This window comes from Puma concolor, chromosome F2 (assembly GCF_028749965.1).
Source record: "Puma concolor isolate L17-30 chromosome F2, mPumCon1.1.hap2, whole genome shotgun sequence".
Taxonomy (NCBI): Eukaryota; Metazoa; Chordata; class Mammalia; order Carnivora; family Felidae; genus Puma; species Puma concolor.
In genome coordinates this window covers 71,132,819-71,145,853 of record NC_141684.1, presented here as the reverse complement: position 1 = coordinate 71,145,853, position 13,035 = coordinate 71,132,819, and the positions used below count along the sequence as shown (strand labels likewise).

The 13,035-nt window shown below is 43.6% G+C and overlaps 2 long non-coding RNA genes across 5 annotated transcripts in view; one reads left to right on the top strand and one right to left on the bottom strand.

The window, feature by feature from the left end:
• The window catches only part of LOC112859350 (uncharacterized), a 232,304-nt gene that overhangs the window by 16,084 nt on the left and 203,185 nt on the right, over positions 1–13,035 (bottom strand). For 3 of the 4 annotated variants that reach the window (XR_015246924.1, XR_015246923.1, XR_015246925.1), the window contains one exon: positions 402–3,407. This is a non-coding gene — a long non-coding RNA (uncharacterized LOC112859350). Of the gene's footprint in view, positions 1–401; positions 3,408–5,874; positions 6,368–13,035 lie in introns of those variants that run through there. The other variant, XR_015246926.1, reaches the window with a different exon arrangement.
• LOC147572096 (uncharacterized) overlaps positions 1–13,035 on the top strand; it is a 56,491-nt gene that overhangs the window by 29,336 nt on the left and 14,120 nt on the right. The window lies entirely within an intron of this gene.

Below are 13,035 nucleotides of genomic sequence, written 5' to 3'. Positions count from 1 at the left end.
CCTGTCTTTGGAATTTCCATGTCTGTGTGGATTCCCTGTATGTACAATATTAAATTTGATTTTCTCCTGTTAATCTGTCTCATGTCAATTTGATTCTTAGTCCAGATGTAAGGTTCTTGAAGGGTAGAGGAAATTCTTGCTGCCCAACACTATACAGATGACAAACAAGCACATGAAAAGATGTTCAAGATCATATGTCTTTACGGAAATGCCACTTAAAAAAATGAGATAATACTGCACACTTACTAGAATGGCCAAATTCTGGAACATTGACAATACCAAATTCTGGCAAGGATGTGGAACAACAAAAAATTCCATTAATCGCTGGTGGGAATGCAAAACGGGACATCCACTTTGGACAACAGTTTGGCGGTTTCTGGAAAAACTAAATATATTCTTACCGTACGATCCAGTCATCTTGCTCCCATCTACTGACATGAATTGAAAAATCACGTCCACAGGAAAACTTGCATGTGGATGTTTACAGAAGCTTTCTTCATAACTGCCAAAACTTGGAAGTAATCAAGCCTTCAGCAGGTGAATGGCTAAATAAACCGTGGCATGCTCAGACAACGGAATTATCAATCAGCACTAGAAAGAAATGAGCTATCAAGCCATGAAAAGAATCTCAAATTCATATCAGTAATTAAGAGAAGCCAATCTGGGGGCACCTGGGTGGCTCAGTCGGTTGAGCGTCCGACTTCAGCTCGGGTCATGAATCTCATAGTCTGTGAGTTCCAGCCCCGCGTCGGGCTCTGTGCTGACACCTCAGAGCCCAGAGCCTGTTTCGGATTCTGTGTCTCCCTCTCTCTCTGCCCCTCCCCCATTTATGCTCTGTCTCTCTCTGTCTCAAAAATAAATAAATGTTAAAAAAAAATTTACAAGAAGCCAATCTGAAAGGGTTACTTACTGTACAGTTTCAGCCAGATGATATCCTGCAAAAGGCAAAACTATGGCGACAGTAAAAAGATCGGCGGTTGCCAGGAGTCTGGGGTGAGGGAGGGAGGAACACGTAGAACACAGGCATTTGGGGGGCAGTGGAGCTACTCTGTATGATACTACAGCGGTGGACACATGCCATTATACGTTTGTCAAAACCCATGGGGGATGTTGACAGTGGGAGAGGCTGTGCCTGTGTTGCGGTAAGGGATATGTGGGAAGTCTCCGTACTTTCTGCTTCATTTTGTGGTGGGCCTCAAACTGCTTTAAAAGAAAAAATAAAATCTATTAAGCAACAGCAACCGCCAGGTCCTATGGTTGTACACCCAGTTCTTTTTGCGGCCCAAACTCTTGCCGTAGACTTTAGATTGGTCTGAGCCCTACCGTCCTCTTGGTGTGGTTTCCTGCTGGTCTCAGGGCACCGTGAGTCTGTGCTGGCCACTGCGTGTGGATGCTCAGCCCTTCTGACCCCGGCGCCACAGGGCCCTGCAGCCAGCCTTTCCCCGGCTTCCTCAGACATCGGAGAGCTGTGCTGCCAGCCTGCCCGGCTCACACTCTCCTGGCTCCCAGACGGCATCTCATCTTCTTGGCTCTGACTCCTCACCCTTAGCCTCGTGTGCTAGCCCCGTCTGAGAGTCATGATCAAGAGAGATGTTAGAACCAAGAAAAGCAGACAGACACACATTCTTTTGTAAATACACACCCGGTTGCCCACCTAAGCAACGGCTGCTTGAGGATGGAGGATAGGCTTCCATTTTTTTTTAAACCAGGATATCATGAACGTTAAGAGCTTAAACTGGGAAAGACCTGTATTTGGATTCTACACTATAAACAAAGCTGCTATCAGCATTCTTGTACGCGTCTTTTTCATGGACGTTATGTTTCCATCTCTCTTGGAAAGGATTTCTTGAGAGGAATTTCTGGGGTATGAGTACTTGTTTAGTTTTACGGAAAACGGTCAGAATGTTTCCAAAGTAGTTGCATCATTTTATCTTATGCCATTTGCTCTTGGAAAAGTTCACTGAGCCTCTCCGGGTGTCAGTTTTCTCTCCTGAGGATAAATGGAGATAATAATATCCACTCTCAGGATTTTGAGAGAATTTAAAAATAAGCTATAAGGATAACAGAGAGCGTGGCACAAAGTAATTTCTCAATAAAAGCAGGTATTCTTTTTTGATTGTCATTCCTGATTTTCTGAACATTACTTTATGGAAAATTCCAAAGCTACCGAAAAGAGGACAGTGAGCACCATAAAACAACTCCTAGAGCTTGTAAGTCACATTTTCTGACCCTTACTGAAGTAATGTGTCTGAGCACACATTAAACCATTTTTGAATGCATTTCACTGTAAGTTTTAGACATTAGTACATTTCCCGCTAAACGGTTCATTATATGTATCATTAATTAGAACTCAACATTTGTTTATGGCTCATTTTTTTGCCTCTGAGGTAAAATTTACATAGATATATGTATATTAAATGTATCATTCTGTGGGTTTTGACAGATGCATAAAGTTGTGGAACTCAAGACTCACCAAGATACAGAACTTTTCCTTGACACCAGAAAGTTCTCTTACCCCTTTCCAATCTCATTCTTACCACAAGTCAATCATTCTTTTTCATTTTTCAACTATACGGATTAATTTTGTGTGTCCTAGACATTCACATAGTATTTACTATATTGTCTTTTGATAAGGCCCTTCTTGCTCAGCCCAATATTTTCATGTTCATCCATGTTTATTACTTTATATAATTATGCTAGCCTTTGTTTACCTTTTCTCTTACTTATGGGCACCTGGATGGCTTCTGCATTTTGCCTCTTCTGAATAAAGCTGCTATGAACATTCTTGTATAAATCTTCCGGTGGTCATGTTTCATTTACCTTCAGGAGGAAGTCTTTAAAAAAAAAAGTTTGTTTATTTAGAGAGAGATTGAGAAAGAGACAGAGAGAACACGTGAGCAGCAGAGGAGCAGGGAGAAAGGGAGAGAGAATCCCAAGCAGGTTCCACACTGTTAGTGCAGAGCCTGACATCGGGCTCAGTCTCATGACCATGAGATCACGACCTGAGCTGGAATCAAGAGTCGTCGCTTAACCGACGGAGACACCCAGTTGCCCCTGTCTTTGAGTGGAATTCTTGAGTGGAGTTGCTGAACCGTAAGCATTTGTTCAGTTTTTTGTAAAACTGCCAACGGTTTTCAAAGGAGCTGTACCATTAATAGTCTCACCAACTCCTGGTACTCTTTCGACTTTTAGCCACTCCAGTGAGCGTGCGGTGGTTTCTCTTTGCGGTGTTAATGCCCGTTTCCCCCATGACTGACGATGTTGAGAACTGCTATGTGCTTCTTGGCCACACGCATGTCTTCCTTTGTGACGGGCCCGTTCAAATTCTTCTGCCCATTTTTTAACCGGGCTGTTTGTGCAGCCAGTGTCACTGCTGGCAGGACAGAGGACAGAGGCAGCCAGATACCCTGATGGAGAGACAAAAAGAATAAGGGAAGGGAGGCTAAGGCAGCAGGACGTGCATCTTCGCCCGCGAGTCCCAGAGCCACCCGGACGCCACTCCTCTCGTCCGTGAGGCTCGGCACCCATCTAGCTTGCTTTTTGTCAGGCTGCACTCAGGGCAGTTTCCTGCTGTGGAAGCCTTCACAGTCCACTCACACAAAAGCCATGGAGACTGTCTTAGTTTTGGGTTTTCCCCCATGCGAACCAGGACAAGACTTGCGTGCCCGGAGCTCATGTGGGAGGTGATCTCAGGAAGCGGCCCAGAGGGTAGGACTGTGAGCGGCCAAAGGCGGACCAGTCGGTGGGGTGTGCTCTGGGTCGCTGCTCTTTGGCCAAGTCGGTGGGGGGTGCTCTGGGTCGCTGCTGCAGCCAGCGAGGCTCCTTTCCAGCAGGGCTTCTGTGAACCCTGCGGCGAGCCTCTGAGCGCTGTTCACAGCAGGCCAGTCATCACCTGGCTGCTGCTGACATGAACCCTCTGTGCCTCCAGGTCCCACACTGGCTGAGTCTTGCACAGCACTGGCTGTGACCCGCGGGCCCAGGCATGTGGCCAAGCAGAAAAGGGCCAGCTAGCGCACACTGCATCCTTTCTGAGGACTTCACACTGGAGACAGAGGAGGGCGGTCTCGCTCAGCAGGGACAACTTAGCAACTCCCCTGGGCGCTGACGCTCTCCTGTAAAGTCGGTCAGCTGCTGGCTTTGGCCTCCAGGGCTCCCTTGTGCCTCCTCCCCCAGCTCTCCCTGGGGCTCCTGACTTCTGCCCACTGCCTTCTCCCCACTGTCAAAGTCCTCTTCCTCCCCCACCCAGAACTGGCTTCCCCTTTCTCTGAAGCACGGGGTACCTGCCACTCAGGTCCTGGGGCTCAGCTTCTACCCCAAAGTAGGTATATGCACACATCTCTTCAAAAAAGGCAGCAACTCAGGGCGCCTGGGTGGCTCAGTCGGTTAGGTGTCTGACTTCAGCTCAGGTCATGATCTCTCGGTTCATGGGTTCGAGCCCTGTGCTGGGTTCTGTGCTGACAGCTTGGAGCCTGGAGCCTGCCTCGAGCTCTGTGTCTCCCTCTCTCTCTGCCCCTCCCCAACTCGTGTGCGTGTTCTCTCTCTCTCTCTCTCTCTCTCAAAAATAAATAAACATTAAAAAAAAAAAGGCAGCAACAAATGACATTGATTCTCATTTTCACACTCGATTTCCACAAGCCTGTCCTGCCCAGATCTTGGTTGGCTTCTTTGCTCACTTGGGCTGTTGTCACTCTTGCCCATCACAGCCCTGTCTACTCTGTGCTCCACTGCACCGCCCCTGTCACCCAGTTGGGAACAAGAGCTCTTGTTTTCTTCAGAGAGACAATTAGGTCACTTGATGAGGAAGTTCCCACTAGGAGCAATGGCTTCATGACACTCAGCATCAGCCCGTCAACTCCTGTTTTCCGTGTACCTGCCCTGGGCCGGCGCCCTGACCACTGCCCTCTGCTCTATCTTTCCTCTTACATCCACAGGAGCAACGCTTCGCCTTTTAATTTTCCCCACGTCTCTTAAGATCTACCTCGATCCCTGCTTCTGCTTTTTCTTCTCGGCCTGCAGCAAACTTCCACTGTGTTTAACTGAATATATGTATTTAATTCAATACATATTGAAGGTAGCTGAGGTGTACCAGGTTCCCACAGCAGCACTGCCACATTATGATGAGCACGCAATTCTGGAGCCGAGCTGCCCGGGTCCAAATCCTGGCCCTGCGATTTCCTTAGCTGTTTGACTCAGGGCAAGCACTTACCTTCGCTCTATGCCTCGGTTTACTCATCTTGACAGGGGGTGCAATAATAGTACCAATCTCATAGGGCCGAGGGAGCGATAACAGATACAGAACCCTTAGAGGGCGCTGAACATTTTGTTATCATCACCATCATGTGGCTCTGTCAGGGAGACACAGACACCTCCTACGGGATTTTGCGGCTCCTTGTGCCTCAGACTTTTGTATCCTGGGGGCAGAGCTGCCTTGACAGGATAAGGCATTTACTCACTGCTCTAACCAGTGGGGTTTTCAGACTGCGCAGGGGAGGTAGTTTAGAACTAAATGTTAAGGACAGAGAGCAGATATGGATACGTCCCATGGAGGTGTGCTATCCTCTATTCCAACTTGGAAGACGGACGCTTTTCTTTTCTTTCTCCTTTCTTTTTTTTTTTTTTTTAGTGTTTATTTATTTGTGAGAGAGAGACAGAGTGTGAGTGGGGGAGGGGCAGAGAGAGGGAGACACAGAATCTGAAGCAGGCTCCAGGCTCTGAGCTGTCAGCACAGAGCCCGACGCGGGGCTTGAACTCACAACTGCGAGATCATGACCTGAGCCGAAGTCAGCTGCTTATCGACTGAGACACCCAGGCGCCCCAAGACAGACGCCTTCTTATCTATCAGGTCGGGAGGGGGCAGGTAGTAGAGTGGTGCATAATAATGACTTTCCTGGAACCTTGTAACCTCTGACCGTCTGGTGCAGCAAGAATGACTATAACATATGCAACCTGTTTTTATTTTACAGGGGATGTTTTTCTCCTCTTTTTATAAAAATGGTTATGACTTTTATACTTTGCACCTTCTGAAATCTCAAAATCGAGACAGAGCAATGTCTGCATCCTATTTTCATCCGAACTCTGCACTTTTCACTGAGTTTTCATTTTAATAGTTTAATGGTAGCGGCTCGCATTTAGCGATTACATATCACATGTCAGGAACCAGGCGTCTCGCACTGATTATCTCATCCAGTCCTCCCCGCAAGCCTGTAGTGGGGCGGTCCACAAAGCAATGAATTGGGAGCTCTCTGAAGGCCACCATAGGCCACATCACGGCTCTCCCACTTTCTCGTGACATGATGGCAGAGGTATTAAACTTCTCTGGTTTTGTTTCCTCACCTGGCGAAAGCGCTCAACTGTCTTCCCCATTGGGCTGTTGTAAAGAATTAAGTAAAACACTTAAAACATCATGTGGAATACAGTAGGAACAGGTCAGTAAATATAAGCTGTAATTATGCAGGTGAGACAAAGGAGAGCACGGAAGGAGAATTCAGTGGCTTCGGTCACACGGCTCATTAGCTAAGGAGCTGGGCTTAGCAAACGGGCAGTACAAATCTCATAACCTCTATGGTGTCGTATATCATGAAAACCCAAACTGACTGTTTTTGTTCCTGTGCTAAATAATTCTTGGAGAAAGCATACTAGACAGTGTTGAGGCCAAGCAAAAATAACTTAGCTGCTTACTCCAGGAAATAATTGCTCCTGGGAGATAAGACTGAACCAACTCAAATTGCTAATTTATCGAGACTAACATATTATTCATCAATAGCTACTGTAAGACTCTCTCCTCACTATGCCAACCCATTCAAAAATGTTTTGAGAGGTGCTTGGGTGACTCACTCAGCTGAGCACCTGACTCTTGATTACTGCTCAGGTCATGATCCCAGGGTCATGGGATTGAGCCACCCAAAACTGGCTGGCTCTGACCATGAAGCCTACTTGGGATTCTCCCTCTCTCTCTCTCTCTCTCTCTGCCTCTGCCCCTTTCCTTCTCATGCATGCTCTCTCTCTCTCTCTCTGTCTCTCAAATTAAAAAAATATATATATATATTAAAGGGGTGCCTGGGTGACTCAGTCGGTTAAGCATCCGACTTTGGCTCAGGTCATGATCTCATGGTTCATGATTTCGAGCCCCGTGTCAGGCTCTGTGTTGACAGCTCAGAGCCTGGAGCCTGCTTCAGATTCTTTGTCTCCCTCTCTCTCTGCCCCTCTTTCGCTCTCTCTCTCAAAAACAGATAAAACATTATATATATATGGCTATATGGATAGATAGATAGATAGATAGATAGATAGATAGGCATTACTTCTGTCCAATGCCAACTAGTTCCTTGCTTTGCAGAAAATCACTCGGCCGAGTCCCTCAAATGCTGTCAATATCCCCTGACTTCTCCCTTCTGACTCCCTTCTAAGACTGTCAAGGTGGTTTGTGGTATCTGGGGGGGTCAATAGCCAACAGTCCTGGAGAAACCCCTGGCTGTTGAGGCCCAGGGCCCTTGACTCGTGAGTGGGTGCTCCCTTGGGGACCCCACAGTCTTCCACTCAGGAATCTCTTCAACTGTGAGAATTGCTGGGACCCAGGTTCTGTCTGAACTCCTGATTTCTTATTTTGCTGTTGCTGAGTTTATTTTCAAATAAGTTTGAATCCTTTCATTATCTGATTAAATATGAACATTATTATCGATGGTAAAATGCCTTGATAAACGAACACCTCCACTCCATGTATGACCATATGCCCTCCTCACTTTCTCCTGTGAGTCTAGGGAGGAAATCCTAAGGGAGGGATGGGCACAGGCTCCAGAAGTCCATCCTCCAGCCAACTCGAAGGATTGATGAGTTCAGTTCTCATCAGACTGACGTTCTTTGGACAAACTTTGGCTTGGGCCACCTTCTCAAAATTGTGTAAGAACTTTCCTCAGTCTTATCTTTGTATCCTTGAGAAATGTTTTCTTTAGTTTCTTCTGCCTATTTTTTGGGAATTTCCTTGGGCTTCTAATTAGTGTTGACTGGTCAGTAGGCATACTCCAGAGACAACAAGTTGTAGAAGTTGTTCAAGAACCGTTCCTACTGTCTGTGCAGTTCTCATGGGATTTTCTGTGTGTTTGGCCCTCTGGGACCAACACTTGCTCCCTCAAAGCTTTAACTTCAGTGCACATCTCTCCAACTGGCATAAGTACACCGTGTTTGAATGGGAGTTGCAATGGCCACTTTGAGAAACTTTTGACAAAATCATGATTGTCTATTTGAGATCTACATTAGAATATAAATGGGAAGAAACCGTCAGAGGGGTCATCTGCCTTATTGATCTAAAAGAGAGATTACTTTATTTAAAACAGGAGATTCCCTTTTACTTTATTGTGTATGCGCCTAAGTGTTTTGTCTGAGTGTATGCACGTGTGTGTGAGTGACTACATGTGTATGGGTGTGTGTGTAAACGAGAGACTGGTCTTCCCTGCACACCTTTCCTCTCTGTGAAGGAAGAAGGTAATTAGCTTTTAACAGTGATGATTTCATATTTGAAGTCAGCTCTCTCTCATGTCTTCTTTTCCTTCCTCTTCCATTTTTAACTTCTCTCAGAAAACTTGGGGAATTAATGGATCACACATTTTTGAGGTTCATTTTTTAAAAAGAAGACTCTTTCATCACATAAGAGTAATTTAATCATAGCTTATAAAACCTCTACATATTTTTCTCTGAGCTTATTATCTCATAAAAATTATTAGCTTAATATTTTAGGTAAGGCAAGACTTGGGTATAATTTCTGTGATTAAAATTTGAAAAAAAATCCATATTAGCTCTATGGGCCCAATAAGTTATTACTGTAATGGCAAATGATTTAATGTTAAAAAAAATATAAAACTGTGCTTGGTCCAATTAAATTTCAATTATGAATATCCTTTAATCCGGTGAACCTCATGAAATTGTAAGGGCTTAATATGTTGGTGAATTTTGTAATTTCTAGACCTGTAGTTAACTTTAAGACCTTAAACTAATATTAAATTAAGCTCGTTAGTGAATAACGTATGTTTACCTTGACCATTTCTAAGTAAGAATAAAAAGGGCAATTATTGTTCAAGAAACATGCTCTTTCTACAGTGTTCTTCTGACTTTGGAGGGAAGAAATATTTACTTATATGATTAGAACAATGAAACTGAGTCTTAGTAAAAATTTAATAATTCTTTTCAAGGAAAAAGGGTTTAAATCAGGCTAATTGTACTGACTGTGATTAAGTTATTTGGCAATTAATTAGATTTCTTAGAGAACTGGAAATGTCAGTAGTAATCAGCTAGTATCTATATTATATACATTGACGTTTATTAACATTCTACCTTCATGTCTTCAACTTTTATAAACCCAACTCAATATGACATTACATGCCATCTCTTTTTAAATGGGTTGTAGTTTAACAAAAATGCTTACCCTTGATGAAAAATCAGCTGTTCCAGAAGAGGTGGTTTCTCTCAATATAGTACCAAGCAGTCTCTGGTGGCATTTTCACATCTCTAGAGACATAAGATAGAGTCCACTGGCTAAAGAAGATAGAGGATCCTGAAACTCACACTGTCTGTGGATACACAAGACACAAAACTTCTCCATCACCTAAGAGTCGATCAACCATTCATACATACTTGACTAAGCTATGGGCGTGTGATGGTTGGTCCAGCCGGACCACCCCATACGTCCTCTGCATTACAGCCTGATGAATCACCCTCCACCTGTGGTTTGATCATTCCAGCCACCCCACCTCCCAGGCTCCAGCTCAGAAACGTTCAATGCCATGCTACTGAATTTTCAACTTTTTGATTTGACATTCAGACTTTCCAGGATATGGCCTCGGCTATCATTTTTTCCTTTTCCTTCCTTTCTCCCTCCTTCCTTCCCCTTCACAAATGATGATTACACATTGTAAAGGCCTCTATACAAGTGCTGGGGATTTGCTGATGAGCAAGACCAACTCCACCCCTACCATTCTAGAGTGTGCAGATAAAAGAGATAGACAGATGAGGAACTTCTTCCAAGTGTGGTAAGTGCTTTGATAGAAACGTATGGGAGTGAGGAGAGCATGTACAGGGAACCCCAACCAACTGAGCAGTGTGATTTCCCTGAAGAAACAACACCTGAGTTTAAATGTGTGACTATTAATCAGCAGAAGAAAGGGCTTGACCTAATTTGCATTTTACTGTCTCACATATAGTTTATACAATTAAGTATAATTTTCCTGAAGGCTATACATTCCATGCTTTTATCTCTCTGTTTCTTTGCTTATTGTGGTTCCTCTGTCTCGAATTTCTTTCTCTAGTTCCTACTTATCTCTGCATGTCAAAGTCCTATTTCTCAGGATCCAAATCAAATGCCACTTCCTCTGTGAAGCCTTCTCGATTGCTCTCTGGACAGTGATCTCTCTCTTCTCAGCTCCTACCACCCTTCATTAATAATCTCATTTTTTCTAACATTTATTTATTTTGAGAGAGAGCGTGTGCACGCATGCATGAGCAGGGGAAAGACAGAGAGAGAGAGAGGGAGAGAGAGAATCCCAAGCGGGCTCCACACTGTCATTGCAGAGCCCAATGTGGGACTGCATCTCAAAAACCATGAGATCATGACCTGAGCCGAAACCAGCAGTCAGATGCTCAACTGACTGAGCCACTCAGGCGCCCCTATAATCCCATTTTAGAACAAACCATTTTCAATCTTGTGTTTAATTTCTTCTCTATATACCCACTGGTGATGATGGGTCCTTTCATGTTTTAGAATTCTCATTTATACACTAAGCCATTTCTTAAAGTGAATTCTGAAGTTAGTTTTAAATACTGTAGGTAGCTGCTGCTTTTACTTTTCACATCCATTTGAATTTGGAGTTGAGGGTACTCTTATGATTTCCTTGTGTTTAATAAATCACACTTGTACCCATAAAGACATGGGTTTATTTCCTAGCTGTTTATTAACTCAGTAGTAATTCATTATATCAACAAATTCTCTTGCGTTATTTTCTTCTCCTTGGGGAAAATGATTTAGCTATAAATGAGAAGACTAGAAATCAATATTGGTTTCGAGTCCTAAAAGTAAATGCACATTCTTTTAATTGAGTGAGAATATTTCTCTCTCTCTCTCTCTCTCTCTCTCTCTCTACACACACACACACACACACACACACACACACACACACACACACAGCATTCTCAGTAATTCTCAACACTCAGTTCGGTAGCATTTCAACAAGTTCTACACATGGAATATGCTCTTGTTAAAGAAGCTTGTTCCTAGCATCCCGGCCTCATTTCTACCAACGAATATGCTCCAGAATGTTTTTATTATTATTATTATTACAAAACAAGCTGGAATAAATCCAGAGCCTTTACCAAGAAATACTCCTTGATCATCTTTTTCCCTGAGGAGGGTATAAGTGGATTAGAGCACTAAAAACAGGAAATACTTTGGAAATTGCTGAAAATCAGTGTGGGAAAATAATAACATGAAATATTATTCTCTTAAACTTTTTTTCCTTAAGATCACGCTTCAGGGAAGGAACTAATAAACATATTTTTCATCTTGAATTGCATCATTATATTATTCCTTCGAAATGATAAACTTACTCTAATAAATGAGAACTCTTCCTTGTGGCAAAAAGAAAGATTAGGCATAAAACAAGACAGTTTATGGTTAAAGAAAGTTTTTTCCTAATTACACCTGTGCCACATTAGGTATTCAAAATATAGGGAAGCCTGATATTACTACCATACACACCCTTTCGTATCTGGAGAGTTGTACCTTTGGATGACTGGGCATGAAGTATTTTACTCGTTCCCTTTGCAATTTTCCAAACAACTAGGTGCTCTCCTGCCTAGATGCACCAGCAAACAAGTTTCTTTCTGCCAAAGTTAGGTTTTGCATGTTAATTTTTTTTTTTTTTTTTTTTTTTTTTTTGTATAATAAGGCCTTACAAAGTTTGAGAAAAGCCAGGGCCAATTTCTTGGGGAATCATCATAAACAGTGTTTTTCCAATTTCCAACATTTGCCTACTGTCTTCATGAGTTCAGACAGACCCACCTAGCAGCTCTGGGGCTCACCTGAGGTCCATGCCCTACGTGTCAGGTGAGTAACAAAAATGCTTACTACTTCTGCCTTCTTGTTGGCAATAATACTGTGAAATTGTGGGTCTGATGCTAGATGTATATTAAAGTGCGTGGGATGTTCGTACATCCATGACAATGAAAAAGACATCCCCATTCTGTAGTAGCTAACCCCACTCCCGTGCTTACAGTGTCCTGCTTACTACATCTGGGGAAACACTGATCATGGCGACAGATGGCGTAGTGTGGCCCCGTTCTTCCTACCCTCCCATCCTGAGTGGGGCTGTGCTGAGTTCCTTCTTCTTCTTAACCAGGGCAGCCTCAGTCTAGATGCTACTTCCTTCTTGGTCAGCTCCTTCCCCCTGCTGGTCTTCCCTCTTGATCATCCCTGATGTGGCTGCAAAGCTAGCTACCCATGTACAGCTTTACTTTTTACTTTTTAACAATGTTTCTTAAATCCTCCCCATCCTTCCCCTTCCATAGTGGGGTCTCTGTGACTCTCATTCTTTATGCATTTCCCCAGGGGGTTTCATGTTGTCTCTCTTTTGCCTAGGACATTTGGAACATTTGGAACAAACTTGGTGCCTCCTTTATCCTGTTCTTAACTTGGAGGGGTTTATTTGCTGATGCCTTTCCTCTTTCACTTATGAAACTATTTTGCACACATTATTCTAACAGTTTGAGGAACTCTGTGGCCTTTATGGTATCTCAGGTGGGTCAGAAGAGAAGACTCTGTGGATTCTCTTGCTTCATCCCATATGGACAAAATGATTTCCCCACAGACTCCTTAGCACAGGCTTTGATTTGCAAAAACACATTCACCATTGTTATATACAAAATATTAAGTACTTTGCACTGTGGTGATGTGCTATGTTCTGTTGCATTGTCTAGCAATAATATGTCCCAAATAGTTATGGAGGACGTGCTGTATGCGAGGCATTGTATTCCTACTGGACGTCGTGCAAAGGTGAA